The sequence below is a fragment of the Pogona vitticeps genome, chromosome 12 (assembly GCF_051106095.1).
Source record: "Pogona vitticeps strain Pit_001003342236 chromosome 12, PviZW2.1, whole genome shotgun sequence".
NCBI classification, from domain to species: domain Eukaryota; kingdom Metazoa; phylum Chordata; class Lepidosauria; order Squamata; family Agamidae; genus Pogona; species Pogona vitticeps.
In genome coordinates this window covers 16782986-16798379 of record NC_135794.1, presented here as the reverse complement: position 1 = coordinate 16798379, position 15394 = coordinate 16782986, and the positions used below count along the sequence as shown (strand labels likewise).

At 44.9% G+C, this 15394-nt stretch overlaps 1 protein-coding gene across 1 annotated transcript in view; it reads right to left on the bottom strand.

Moving 5' to 3' along the window:
• Window positions 1-15394, bottom strand: part of SLCO3A1 (solute carrier organic anion transporter family member 3A1) — a 136622-nt gene that overhangs the window by 80709 nt on the left and 40519 nt on the right. The window lies entirely within an intron of this gene.

Genomic DNA, 15394 nt, shown 5'->3' with positions numbered 1-15394 from the left:
ATAGAACCCACAGAACTATTTCTCAGAATATCAAGTCTGAATGCTGATAAGTTCAGACATCTAAAAATAATAAACCAGAGGCAACCGGTTCATAGATCTGTCAATTTATTCTTCCTATGTTTCTCTTACTTTTCTGTCTTATAGATGGCCCGTGCACAAAACAGACAGAAAAGAGGGAAATACCAATACCATCTCCATTTCCTGAAAACAGAAATAATATCATTCTGGGACGTAGGAAAGCAGCCCATCTTCAGTGTTCCTTCCCTGCTTATGTTCCAAAAAGATGCAGAAGAGAAGGTCATCAGAGTTGGCAAGCATTGCCGCATCACACGGCACTCGCTTCTACAGATTAGCACTGTGTAAATAAATATTTCCTGTCACCCACTCTGGATCTCCCAGCCCAGACGGCACACAGAGGGACCACCTAACTGTGGCAACTGATGGAGCAGCTCCAGAAAACTTTTTGAGTCCTGCCAAATTTTGGCACTGGCTGCTCTGATGGGAAATAATTAACCTGTGATATGCAGTAATTAACACAGCAAATAATTAATACAGGTGCATGCTTGGGGGTGCTCTTGGATTCGTCTTTGAGCCCGGATGCCCAGGTTTTGGTGGTGGCCAGGGGTGTATCTGAACAATTAAACCTAGTGAGCCAGTTCCTGGAGAGGTCTGATTTGGCCACGGTGAAACACGGCTGAAGTTACATCCTGGTTGGCTTACCGTGACACGTTCTACCTGGGGCTATCTATGGAAAGTGTCAGGAAACTTCAGCGGCTCCAAAACGCAACAGCCAGACTGCTGACTGGGGCTGGTTATAGGGATAACAACCCCCACCCCATTGCAGCACCTCCACTGGCTGATGATTTGTTTCTGGGCACAATTCAAAGTGCTGGTTCCAACCTATAAAACCCCAAATGGCTTGAAGCTATCTCAAAGACCGTGTCTCCTGTTATGCTTAAGATAAGATTATCAGGAGAGACCTTTCTCTTGCTCTCCCTTCCTTCACAGGTGCTGGGATACAGGAGAGGGCCTTCTCTGTCGCTGCTCCCAGACTCTGGAACTCCCTCCCACTGGAGGCCAGGCTGGCCCCATCTCTGCTGTCCTTCTGCAAAGAGGCCAAGACCTTTCTCTTCAGGCAGGCTTTCCCATCTGCCTGAGAGGGGTTTTCAAATGGATCATTGTGCCTTACTGCTTTGAACTTGCTTTTAGTATTGCTTTTGCTTACCATTTCTCAGAGATGCATTCGATCCTTTTCAGTATTTGTGTACTTATTGTTTTAAATATTGTCTCCTAATGATGACAGTCACCTTGGGTCCTTTTTAAGGAGAAAGGCGGGGTAAAAACACTTTAAATAAATATGGTTCTTGCCCCCAGGTAAATTCATTGGGCTTTGATATGGCCTCCAGAGCTACTAACCTTCGCTCTCAATGGCTGGGAACACAGCAAAAGGAGTTTGCAGGTCTTTGATAAATGTACAAGGTGCAATGTGACTTCAAATGTTTCCAAAATCCATGTTGGAGTAAAACTTTTACTTACCTTATTTTCTGCGTATAAGACACCCCCATGTATAAGACAACCCCACTTTTCTAATCGAAAATTAATAAATCTAAGTGGTGCTTAGCAAATGTAGGGGGAAAGGGATCAAAGCGCTGCAGAATCGCTTTGATCCCTGCTTTCCCCTCTACTTGTTTTTGTTCTCTCCTCAGCTTAATTCCATGTATAAGACGACCCTCAATTTTTAGTCTAAAGATTTTAGACAAAAGTATAGTCTTATACACAGAAAAATATGGTATTTGGCTAATTAAAAACATGCAATCTTTTAAGGTCTCCAGATCTCTCCATCAACCACAGAGCGGGGTGCAGTGGGGTGCATATGCTTAATGGGTCTTGCAAAGACAACATCAGTAAGCAGAAGGTGGAGAGGACTATTCTCCCTCCCCACCCCGCTCCTTCCATTCCTCCAGAAGCCCCACAAAACAAAAATCCTGCCTCAGAGAATGGGTTTCCCTGAAAAACCCTTCAGAGCTGGTTTCATTACCAAAGAGGGCTGCCGGGAAAAGAGATGACTCCCCAGGACCGGTTCTACTTGTCCACCTTAAAATGTAGCAGTTAGTCTTTAAGGTGCCACAAACGTTTTCCTCTCCTTTATTTTTAGCTCTACTTGAAAGTCTCCCAAAAATCCCAGTCACACAGTAGAGGGAGCGACTACTCTAAGCGGATCCTTTTTCTTAAAGAGACAGCTATGATACACACCGGATTCAGACCTTCTTTTGCAAAAGGCAGGGCATTCCATACAAAATCGTGGGGGGTGGTTTCACTTGTGGCGAAGCTGATTTTATAGGAGTAGCCCTGGGACCATCTGGAGAATGAGGACAGCCAAGGGATGAGCCGCCTTTTTAACCCAACCAGATTATTTGCTCAAAGGTCAGTGGCACGGATGCCAGGTGGCAGCGGAAGGTTGGTCACATGCATTCACGGTGTTAAGAAGCCCATGGGAACAGGCCAGGCTGGCTTATGGCGGTTTGGCGAGACTCAGTGTGATCCTATTACTCACCAGGGCCACAGATCTCCCAGGTGGGAGGGCCAGAGAGAGACCGGAGAAGAAGCCCATTGGTCTGGAACAAAAGACAATGGGCTGGTTGTTGTTGCTTCCGCTCCAAGCAGATGCCACAGCAACAAGCTCCCTGCTGACCGGGGACCAAGTTTCTACAAAGCTTTCCTTGATTATTACACAATTTTTTTAAAAAAAAATGTTATCTTGGCTTTCCAGACTCTGCAACCTTCTAACAAATTCCAGAGGGATAATCAGACCAAAAATAAACAAACAAAAAATGTGTTCACGAAGGCTTTCATGGCTGGGATCTAACGGTTGTTGTGGGTTTTTCGGGCTCTTTGGCCGTTTTCTGAAGGTTGTTCTTCCTAACATTTCGCCAGTCTCTGTGGCCGGCCTCTTCAGAGGACTGGAGTAGCACTCTGTGCTCTGCTGCAGTTTGTTTGGGAGTACTGTAGAGTATTTGGGAGTAGAGTATTTGGGAGCAGAATATTCACAGCCATAAATACTCTACTCCCAAACAAACTGCACCAGAGCACAGAGTGCTACTTCTGTCCTCTGAAGATGCCGGCCACAGAGACTGGCGAAACGTTAGGAAGAACAACCTTCAGAACACAGCCAAAGAGCCCGAAAAACCTACAATAACCATCGGATCCCAGCCATGGAAGCCTTTGAGAATACAAACAAAAAATCTACAAGGAAGGAAAAAAATAGAAAGGGGGGCTTGCTTATAAACTACAGTTTCTTGTTATTTTAATTTTTAAAAATCCCTGCTTAAGATGGATCGATGTGTTTTCAGTCTGTGGGAGAGGCCCCTTGCAGCCCCTGCCAGGATGACACAGAGAGCAGATGCTGGAACGGCCTCTTCCTGGAACAAAGGAACTTGTAAAGGGCCGAGAGGGTCCTTTAAGGACTCAGGGTGCCAGGGAGGCAGCTTCACTCCAGCAGTGCCCCATAAAAGTCTTTTCCTGGGCGGAATGGTGCCCGCCACCCTCTACCAATTGTAGGCTGCCTCACCGGTCGGCCTGGCATGGTGTGACTCAACAAGGATGCTGAATGCACGCTGTCAGTTTCCTTGGAGGTGAACAGCAAAAGCCAGAGAATATCCAAAGGAATTTTATTATTACCTTTCATCCATTATAGAACATGCAAATCCCTTCATGTACGTTCACCCAATGCAATGTTGCTGACTGCATTTCACATATTGAAATATATACAGTGGTGCCCTGCATAGCGATGTTAATCCGTTCCAGATTAATCGTCGCTATGTGAAAACATCGCTAAATGGAACGGAAAAACCCATAGGAATGCATTAAACTTTGTTTAATGCATTCCTTTGGGGCCCAAACTCACAGTTCAGTGAAGATCCTCCATAGCGCTGCCATTTTTGCGCCCTCGGTAAGCAAGAAAACTGCACGAAAATGGTTGTGGCGGCCATTTTGGGCACCCAGAGGCCATTTTGGAACCGCCGATCAGCTGTTTAAAAAACATTGCAATGCGAAGATTGGTAAGCGAAACGCTTACTGATCATTGCAATGCGATGTTTTGCCCATTAAAACATCGCAATGCGATCACATTCGCGATCTAAAAAAATAGACTGCTATGTGGATTCGTCGTTAAATGGTGCGCTCGTTAAGCGAGGCACCACTGTATGTTAATATTTCTGGCACTCCTTTTATTTAAGGGTACTCAGAATACCCCTTTTTTGGATGCACGCCTTAATGGGGTAAAGCAGTTTCGGTGTGTCGGTGAAGCTAAGAGCCATGCCATCAGGAGGCCAGACTCTATGACCAGCCTGGGTCACCTCAAGTGGAAGGGCATCCACCCTCTGCAAGGCAGCTACTGGGCTGGAGTGGGAGCTGAAAATAACATTGGCAGAGTGGCCAATGGCAGTGACACACAAGCTAACTTTTGTTAGCATTGCACAGAAGGTCAACACTTCATGAGGTTTTCTAGATAGATGGTGGAAGAAAAACTCAAAACTGTAAAGGACAAGCAAAAAGCAAAAGTAAAAGATGACAGAAGTAGGGTTAGAACCCTGAATGCAGCTTTTCAGCATTGTCATGTAGATACAAAGCATTACAATAACCAGTACAAAGAAACAGAGAACAACAAAAGGAGAAAAACAACAGATCTCTTCCAGAAGATCCAAGATATCAAAGGGAAATTTAAGCCTATATTGCCAACAGAGAAGCACACAAACTGACCAGGAAAAATTAAAGAGAAGGTGGAAACAGTATGCTGAAGACCTACACAGAAAAGATAAAAGGATGACAGACTTCTTTAAAGAGGAATCTTATAGTGAATTTATTTATTTATTTATTAAATTTATACCCCGCCCCTCTAGACCACATCTACTTGGGGCGGCTCACAGCATAAAAGAAGAAGCACCTACAGTTCTAGAAAGTGAAGTGAAAGCTGCACTGAAAGCACTAGGGAGAAATAAATCACCAGGGGTAGAGGGAATACCGATAGTATTTCAAGCCACAGAGATTAAATCTCTCAAAATCCTAAAAAGAATGTGTCAACAAATATGGAGAACAAAACAATGATCCACAAACTGGCAACATTTTATATGCTTTCCAATCCTCAAGAAAGGAAACGCCAAGGGATGCAGTAACTGTAGGACCATTGCTTTAATTTCCTCTCCAAGCAAAAGTGATGCTCAAGGTGTTGCAATAAAGGTGTTTGACTTATACGGAGTGAGAAATGCCTGGTGTTCAAGCTGGATTCCGAAAAAGAAGAGGGACTCAAGATCACATTCTCAATATCTGCTGGCTACTGAAGTGTACCAAAGAATTTCAGAAGAAGATCAGTCTGCGCTTTATAGACCACAGCAAAACCTTTAACAGTGTGGATTATGAGAAATTATGGACTGCTCTGAAAGAAATGGGTATGCATTAATACTTGATTGTACTTTGGACAAGAAGCTACTGTTAGGACAGAACATGGAGAGATGGGATGTTTTTCTATACGCAATGGTGTCAGACCAAGGTGCAATTTATGACTTTACTGTATTTTTTCATCTGTACATCGAACATGTCACACAGAAAGCCAGCTTAGGTTCTGATGAAGGAGGAGTGAATATTGGCGGAAGGAACATGAATAATTTAAGATATGCAGATGACACCATCTTGCTGGCCAAAAGCAGCAATGACCTGAAACGACTTTTAATGAAAGAGAAAGAAGAAAGTGGTTCTCACTCTTGCCCTAGCAACCTAACGATTAAGGCAATGATTTTTTTCCAGCAGTCTGTCCCACGTCATTCCACATACTCCTCAACTCTCACCGCAAGGTGAAAAGGGCATCATTAAATTCTTGAAAGCTCTGCCTTGCTCATTTAGCTGAAGGCAGCTGGATTAATCCTTCCCAACCGCCTTTGAAAATATCTTTAGCAACACATTCCTCCTCTGTTGTCATTGCTTGGGTGACAAAGTGAGGAGAGATGTTGGGCAGGAAGGACAGAGCAAATCTATGGTTACAGGAAAAGGTGAGGAAAAGGGGGGCACCTTGAAGTACCCAGAGATTTTTTCAACGACTGCCACTGTGACGCCAAAGTCAAAGAGGTTAGAATTGTATTCAGGTACATTTTCATTGACTCTTGAGAGTCCCCTGGACTGCAAGGAGAACAAACCTATCCATTCTAAAGGAAATCAACCCTGAGTGCTCACTGGAAGGACAGATCCTGAAGCTGAGGCTCCAATACTTTGGCCATCTCATGAGAAGAGAAGACTCCCTGGAAAAGACCCTGATGTTGGGAAAGTGCGAAGGCAAGAGTAGAAGGGGACGACAGAGGACGAGATGGTTGGACAGGGTCACTGAAGTGACCAATATGAATTTGACACAACTCCGGGAGGCAGTGGAAGACAGGAGGGCCTGGCATGCTCTGGTCCATGGGGTCACGAAGAGTCGGACACGACTAAACGACTAAACAACAACAACATTTTCAAATAAATAGGAAAGTGTTTTCTTTTTCAATCTGTGGCCAAAATCCTCTGAGCTATGCCTGCCAACCAAAGGTAGAAATTCAGTGGGAAATTGCTGCAAGTTAAGAAGTTATCGTAGGCATTTATCGTCGATGACCAACTTGGTGCATGACAGGAAATGCCTACACTAATGTCTTCATTTGTGGCCAATTTGCTGCCACATTTTATGCAAATCGTGTTACACAGGCACAACAAATACAAAAGGATCGGGGCCTTCTTTCCTGAACTGAAGGTGCACTTTGCTCTTATAATGTGCCCCATGGAAAGAGCTGTGCTCAGTACGACCAAGAATCTACCTTGTTTAGCATTTCACTTCTGCAGGCACCCAGTGCAATGTGTTAGTGTGCATGTCGTTGTTGTTTAGTCCAGTGGTTCTTAACCTTGGGTTACTCAGATGTTTTTGGACTGCAACTCCCAGAAGCCTTCACCACCAGCTGTGCTGGCTGGGGTTTCTGGGAGTTGCAGTTCAAAACCACCTGAGTAACCCAAGGTTAAGAACAACTGGTTTAGTCATTAAGTCGTGTCCGACTCTTCGTTACTGTGCATCCCCCTCATCAATCCTGTGCACACAGAATACCAAGACTCTGTATTCAAATTTCGTTACAAGCCTCACAATGAGAGCCAACCACCTGCTTTGGAAAATACACCAACGCTCATTAAAATTGAGTTTCTAATTATAGGTGTGTTTTTTAAAAATCATTTCTGATGAAAGAGAGTGTGAGGCTGCATGAGAGCCAGTAATTATTCGTGCTGTATTACCGTACCTATTATTTATTTGTTTTGTTTATAGGCTGCCTTTCTCCCAATAAGGGGATTCACTTCATTCACTTCAGACAACGAAGGCTGTTTATGGCCATAAAGGTATTGATTAAACCTTCGGCATGTAGGGGGGTAAAGAAATACAGAGAGAACTAACGCAGAAGAGCCAAATCAGAGGATGAACCTTACAGTGGAGGCACAAAAATGGCCGTGGACCCACAAGGGTGTGATTCAAAGCACAGGCCAAGCAAACATTGCTGCCTTTCCAGCATTGATCTCAACCCTTGCCACTTCTGCTTCTTCCCACACAGGAAACAACTATGGCGAAGATTATGACAGAGTGAAGGTGGCGGTGAAGAGTGGATAAAAGATATCCACTCAGAATTCATGGTGGTTCAGTGCCCGTTTCTAGTGCTGATCATACTGAAAAGCAAGGCAGCACCTGAAAGATAGGTGTACTTATAGCCGTCATAACTAATAGCTCTTGACAGCTTCATCTTTGACAAAGTTGTTCACAAGCCCCTTTTAAAGCCATCCGGGCTTTACATTGCATGAAAGCAAATTCACTGTGCACTTTGTAAAGAAAGTGCTTGTTTCTGTCCATTCCAAACGCTTACGGTTTATCTTCTGACAAGTAGTCATTTTGGATTCTAGAGTTATGAAAGAGATTTCCTTTCAGGGCATGACTTCTTAAGCATCACCTGTCCATTATCAGCGAAAGTCATGGGACTCATGCATTCATGTGAAGGTTCATTCATTCACATGCAATAGCCAGCTATTTCTGAGCATGAAGTAATGACACTGTATTCATAAAGCAATGGCTGGATAAGACAAAGACCTTCAAGCATAGACAGAGTGACACACCTGTAGGAATAGTTGGTATATTTATACTGGCAGAGTGCAAAAATGTGCTGAGCTTCTGACTACTGCATAGGAGTAACAATTCCAGAAACTGCTGGGGAAAATGTGGGAAAAAATATTACATTTACAGTATTGTTTCAGAAATCCATTCAGGGATAGTCCCAACTTAAATGGGAATCTGTCTAGGGTGCGCATACACTGCCAAAATCACACACTCACTTTTTACTGTGCACAAATTATTTACACATAAGCACCACTCCTTGGTGCTGAGTCAAATGCTGCACAGCTGGTGCCCAGATCACCTATGAGAGATTGCAAGACAAAAAAGAGAGAGAGAGAGAGAGAGAGAGAGAGAGAGAGAGAAGACAAGACAAAATAACCAAAGCTGAAGCAGACAAGGGTCAAATTAATTGCTCTGCTAGCAATCCATTCACAGTTCATATACAATAGGATCTGTCACTCAGGTTGTTTTTGAACAACTCCCACAACCCACCTCCAGTTGGTATGCAGACTAGAACCGATGGGACTTGTAGTCCAACAACATCTGAAGATCTATTAGCTTGCCCACCCTTAATCTGTAAGAACTGCACATGCTAATTCTGCAGTGATGTACTGTTTAAAAGGTCTTCCATTCCCCCCCCTTTTGCCTTGAACACTTTTGAAACAAAATCTAAAAACCTCAAAATCTTTCTACCTGAAGCACTGTCGATATTCTATCTCGCCACCTTTTTACTGCAGTATGGAACTGGCCATACGCAAATCAAGCTCCTGGCCTACCTGCTGGGTTCTGCTTCAACTTCTAGCACAATGCTCAACAATACTGCCTAAATGCCCAACCTTGGAGCAGGCAGTAACTGTTATGACCGGTGCCCAACCATTTATTTAAGAAACACATTCCACGCAAAAGAGGTGGGGGATCTTGAGTGCGCACACATGCATTGATATTCTGCCTGCCTCTCGCCTTGTTTATTCCACGGAGATCTCAGCAAGCCATTAGCAAAATGACATGAAATGGAGCAAGCGCCGTAATATATTGGAGATGACACAGTGTCTGTCTTCCTCCCCCAGCTCTTTTTTATTTAATAAATATACCTGCATAACAGCTCCCACAATTTATCCTTTGCAATGTGTGGAAATGTTTCCATTAATTGATTATGGCCGGGACCCTAAATGAACTGCTGCTTGATTTATGCTTCCATTTAATTTTCTGGGTTGTTCTTGTCACACACAGGGACCCAGGCAAGCTTACCCAGACCCTGATAAGGGAAGGACATTAGAAAATAATACAGCTACCTCCAGAGAAGGGGTGTTCATTGAAAAGGCTTCAAATTGTCATTAGGAGACCAGGCTTTGCGGCTCTGCCAGTACCACAACGTTCTTGAGGAGCTTCACAATTTAATTATACAGGCATCTGTCCACCCACGGCCAAATGAAAAGTGAGTATGATGTAGACAGAGAGTTGTAGTGGTTAATAATACACGAGGCTCCTGGGAACGGCTCCTCAAAGACTGGTGCTAATATCTCATTCCTTGCTCACTGTACGCCATTTGGCAGGCATGCGGTGGTACGTTGCAAGCAAGAAAGGGAAGCCCAGGAGAGCTTATGAAATCCCTCTCACCTAGGAGTCTTGCCAATCTTTTAAACATGTTTTCCAGCCCTTCTCTTTAAAGTATTGTGCATGTTTCAGTATAGCTGAAATGTCCAGCCCGGTGGTTTTCAACCAGTGGGAGACAAGAGTTCTCAGAACAGAAAATGAAGGGTTGCTGTGGGCTTTTCGGGCTCTACGGCCGTGTTCTGTTGTTCTTCCTGATGTTTCACCAGTCTCTGTAGCCGGCGTCCTCCAGAGGACAGGAGTCAGAACTCTGTCTGTGCTCTGGGTTCTGACTCCTTCCCTCTGAAGATGCCAGCCACAGAGACTGGCAAAACGTCAGGAAGAACACGGCCAAAGAGCCCGAAAAACCCACAACAACCATCAGATCCCAGCGTGAAAGCCTTTGAGAATACAGAAAATGAAGGAACTATACTTGACTGGTCCAAATCACAACCCAGATCGAGTAGACCGGCTGAATTGTTTTCTGAATGGTGAGTCAATAATTATGCAGATGCCAGTGATTCAACGGGTCTGCTGTGGGTGAGGCTACCAATGAACAGCTGGATAGCCCCACTGCGCCTCCTGAACACACGCTGGTCTCCAAGATCCCCTTCCAGATCGTCAGTTCTAATTGGCTTCAGGCACTTGTGATTTGAAAACAGCAATATGTAATCTGATAACACTACTGCAATTTTAAGTTATTATCCTTGTTTACAGTTGACTGTAACAGTAAAATTAAACACAACTGTATTCAATTTTTCAACTACTAATGTCTGTATGCCCCTATGGTTTTTCCAGTAGCGATGTATGGAAGTGAGAGCTGGACTATAAAGAAGGCTGACCACCAAAGAATTGATGCTTTTGAATTGTGGTGCTGGAGGAGGCTCTTGAGAGTCCCCTGGACTGCAAGGAGAACAAACCTATCCATTTGGAAGGACATCAACCCTGAGTGCTCACTGGAAGGACAGATCCTGAAGCTGAGGCTCCAATACCTTGGCCATCTCATGAGAAGAGAAGACTCCATGGAAAAGACCCTGATGTTAGGAAAGTGTGAAGGCAGGAGGAGAAGGGGATGACAGAGAACGAGATAGTTGGACAGTGTCACCGAAGCGACCAACATGAATTTTACCCAACCCCGGGAGGCAGTGGAAGACAGGAGGGCCTGGCGTGCTCTGGTCCATGGGGTCACGAAGAGTCGGACACGACTAAACGATTAAACAACAAATGTTTGTGTTTATGTCCAACAGGACCACCATCTTTTTAAAAAAAGTACACTATGTCAGTGACACCAGAACAATTAAAAAGACTTGATGCCAGCTTAAATCATTAGCATCAGAGGTGGGAACCACCCTTTCCTGTAGCTGCATTTTATTTCTGCCCCAGATGCAATATTATCTTCACATCTTATTTGCACACACAACTGTACTCCCTAAAACCTCTTGTAGAATCTTACAAAGATGCCTTGAGAGTCCTAATGGACAAAGAACTTTTTTTTTCAGAAACAGAAAAAAAGCATACTCTGTTGTTCCCAACCTGACTGCTTATAGACCAAAGTGAAAGTACATAATTCTAAACTAAAGAAAGACGTCCGCCGTACAACCTTCACCAACAAGCCCACACGGAATTGTTCCATCAAGAGGTCCACAAAGGTCAACATCTATTTGTAGTTCTTATTTCTCCAGGGATGAGATCAGGCAGCGCAAACACTTAGAGGCAAATATTATAACAAGTGCCATCTGGGATTTCTGAGTCAACATTTGAGCCAACTATGTTTCGGAACGAGAGGCAAAGCACAGGTAACACAGCACGTCATTCAGAAAAACAGTGCAATGGATCAAGTGGAAAAAAATAACCCACATTCCTAAACTGCAGTTTTAAAAAAACACACACACACACACACACAAATTGAATTTCTTGGCTTTTTAAAATGGAAGTTCAAGTATACATTTGAAATGGGCACGGACCTCGGTTTGGAAGTTCGTGCCAGGTCATACCTGTGGTGCCATATGTTCCCTTCCCCTGCCTCCCTGGCTGGATTCCCCACTCATCAGTCCGCGTGTGCTCCTCTCCTGCTCCTCTTTGGCTGTTTGACCGCTTGGGCATGTTGTGAGAATGGCTGATGGTCAGATTCCAAAGGATCTCCTGTATGGAGAATTAGTGCAGGGAAAGAGTCCCAGAGGGAGACCACAGCTGTGATAGAAGGATATCTGCAAGCGGGATCTGAAGACCTTAGGAATGGACCTCAACAGATGGGAAATCTTGACCTCTGAGCGCTCAGCCTGGAGGCAGGCGGTGTATCATGGCTTCTCCCAATTTGAAGAGGCCCTTGTCCAGCAGGCCGAGGCAAAGAGGCAGTCATGAAACCAGCAAAACCAGGGAGCTAGACAGGGTACAGATTGTATTTGTCTTCAGTGTGGAAGGGATGGTCACTCTCGAATTGGCCTTCTCAGCCACATTAGACGCTGTTCCAAGTCCTCTATTCAGAGCACGCTACCACAGTCTCTCGAGACTGACAGAGGTCTAATGGTGACTAGGAACACGGGGGTTCCCAGCCTCACCTCCTTGTCAGATCACCCACTCAGACAAGGAGGTATGACAGGCGAACCTGTGCTCCTGCCGAGGACAGGGCAAACAGGAGGAGGAGGAGGAGGAGGAGGGGCACGTTTTGATTGGTGAATGGGTCATTGGCCAGGAGAAGGGAACGTCCACCACCTGTGGTGCCATGTGTATGAATTAGTATGAACCTCAAAACTGAGGTTCGTGCCCATCTCTACAAAGCAGACAAATCTGAGCAGCAACTTCCCTCATGTAGAATCACCCAGTGCTGGAGGATGCCAGAAAAGAACAGCTGAAATGTAGCTGTGGCCCCTCTGTGCCACAATATTTTGAAGGACTTGTCTTTTGAATGTTGATTTGCTCTGCTGCACAATAACATTAACTGTCCTGCCATGCAGCTATACTATATGCCCGCCACATACGCCTAGTGTGGATGGTAAGAAGCTGGATTATGTTTCTGTGAGGTCTCTGGGGGGACTCCATGGGGAAAAAAAACCCTTCCAAAATTCACTTCTTGTTTCAGCAAGACACCACGAGAACAAAATGAGCGCGGGAGCACGAGCTTTTCAAAATGCTACAGAACTAGAATTGGTCCCGATTTCAAGGATGCCTTCTGTGCTCCTGGAATTGCCAGCTTTAATCAGATGTTAGGCAACATGCTGTTGATGGTTTCATTCCATGGTTTTCCAACACTTTTTTTCTCTGTGGACAAGATATTCTACACATCAGAAGCACAAATCTCCCAACAGTTCTTCATGTGGTGGAAGACAAGGGGATCTGGCCATCTCTTCTGTACGCCATGGTTCCACAGACTGGCACCACTGGGTGACAAGCCTATTAATGTTATTTCAACTGTTGACTGTTTGCATAAAACCATTCCCTTCAAAATGCTTTGTTTCTCGTCCAAAAAAATAAAACTAGTTCCGATTCGAAGACAGCTTGTGACAAACCTTCTAACTGAGAGAAACAAACGGAGAAAATTTTGGCGACTGGCTTAAGGTAATGATGAAGGGTAACCGGGTGGAATTTACTGTCTAGAAAGCCATCATTGATCACTTTGGAGTTCAATCAATAATACCCATATGATTATAAAGTTCAGAAGCTTCGCAGATTTCACTCACAGAAGACATTAGGAAAATATCTTCCTAATTAAGCACTGCCTCATTACAGTTGCCAGACCAAAAGGATTATTAACAGATCATCAGCTTTCCCTAATGCCAGCAACCGTGAATAAAACAGCACGGCTATCTTCACTGTGTCACTGCGATTACAAAAAGGAACAGACAAGGCAGGAAGGGCGATCCTGTACCACTTCTTCCTCTGCCATCAATTGACCCCACCACGTCCATTCACAAAATCCATGCAGCTTCAAGATGGACGTCTATAAAATCAGTTCCATTCCAAGGCACTGTTTCCCTTTTCGGTCCTAAAGCTTTCGTTCCAGAACAGGCTGCTTTTTCTGAGCCAGCAAGCCACGAAAAAGGCACCTTTCTCCTAGGAGCGAGATACCGTTGGTGGTGAAACGGAATTAAAATGGAGGCTTCCAATAATCAGCAATAGAGATGGGCATGAACCAGAAAACCTGTGGTTCGTGACGGTTTGTGGTTGGTGCTCACCACGAACCACCACAAACCTCCAGAAAAAAAGAACCAGCTTGCAGTTCATTTTTCCGGTTTGTAGGGGGGGGGGCACCTCCTCCTGCCAAAGAAGCCAGGTTGTGCCTCATGCACATGCGCCCACCTATCAGCTGGGTGGCGGGTGCATGCTCAGAAAGAGCAGCCTGGCTTCCCAGAGCTCGCCACTGCTTCTGAACATGTGCCCACTGCCCAGCGGATACATGGGCACATGCGCACAGGCAATGGCAGGCTCCTGGCAGGGAAGCCTCTGAGAACGGCATCCATGGCAGTAGAGACAACGTGGAAGGTGGCAGGAGCAGGTAGGCAGAGACGACGGGGTCAGTGGGAAGGAAGGTGGGCAGGCATCCCCTTCTGCCGAAGCAAAGGGAAAAAATGGTCAGTGGCTCATTTTGCTTCAGCAAAACAGGAATCCCCGAACTAGGTTGTGAAACGAACCACAAACCACCCTGGTTCATCCGGTTTTGGGGTTCATGGTTTGTTTCATGCTCATTGGTAATCAGCAGCACAGAGGCAGATGCTGTTGGGACATTTTGATCCTAACACATCAAAGAGGGCCAATATTCAGAGGACAGGCAATGCTGTGGAGCAGATACTATGTTAGACTAGGACTCGGGAGGTAAAGGTAAAGGTTCCCCTTGACAATTTTGTCCGGTTGTGTACGACTCTAGGGCGCGGTGCTCATCCCTGTCTCCAAACCATAGAGCCAGCATTTGTTCGAAGACAGTTTCCGTGGTCACGTGGCCAGCGCGACTAGACACGGAATGCCATGACCTTCCCACCATGATGGTACCTCTTTATCTACTCGCATTTACATGCTTTCAAACTGCTAGGTTGGCAGGAGCTGGAAGAAGCAATGAGAGCTCACTCCATCATGTGGATTCAATCTTATGACTGCAGGTCTTCTGACCTTGCAGCACAGAGGCTTCTGCGGTTTAACCCACAGTGCCACCACATCCCGCAGGACTCAGGAGACCTGTGTTCAAATCTGGCTAAGGTGTGGAAGCTCATTGGGGTGAGGTGGCAACAGCAAATGATCCTTTGAACATCTCACTTACCTTGGACATCCTAATAACCTTGCCGCGAGTCAGAATTCCACTAAAATCCCCATACTGCCTCAGTTACATATTGCTTTGCAAGGCTGTTTTATAAATCTGTGTATATATTAGTATGTACTTGTCTGAACCTATAGGCATTTCTGCATTTTTCTTAATGTTGTTGACCAAAGCATGATAGGGGTGTGTGTGTTTTTCAATAACATATTCTTATTTCCAGATACTACGGTGCAATGCTCTGATATGAATAAAGACTTGGCTGATGCCAACTTGTGTATAACTTGGACAAGATAATTGGAAAAGGGAAAAGAAAAATCCCAAGCTCAGAACGCTGAAACATACACAGATGCTTTTGTTAATAGTTTCAAAAGCCACAAACTGGAAAAAATAATTTTAAAAGC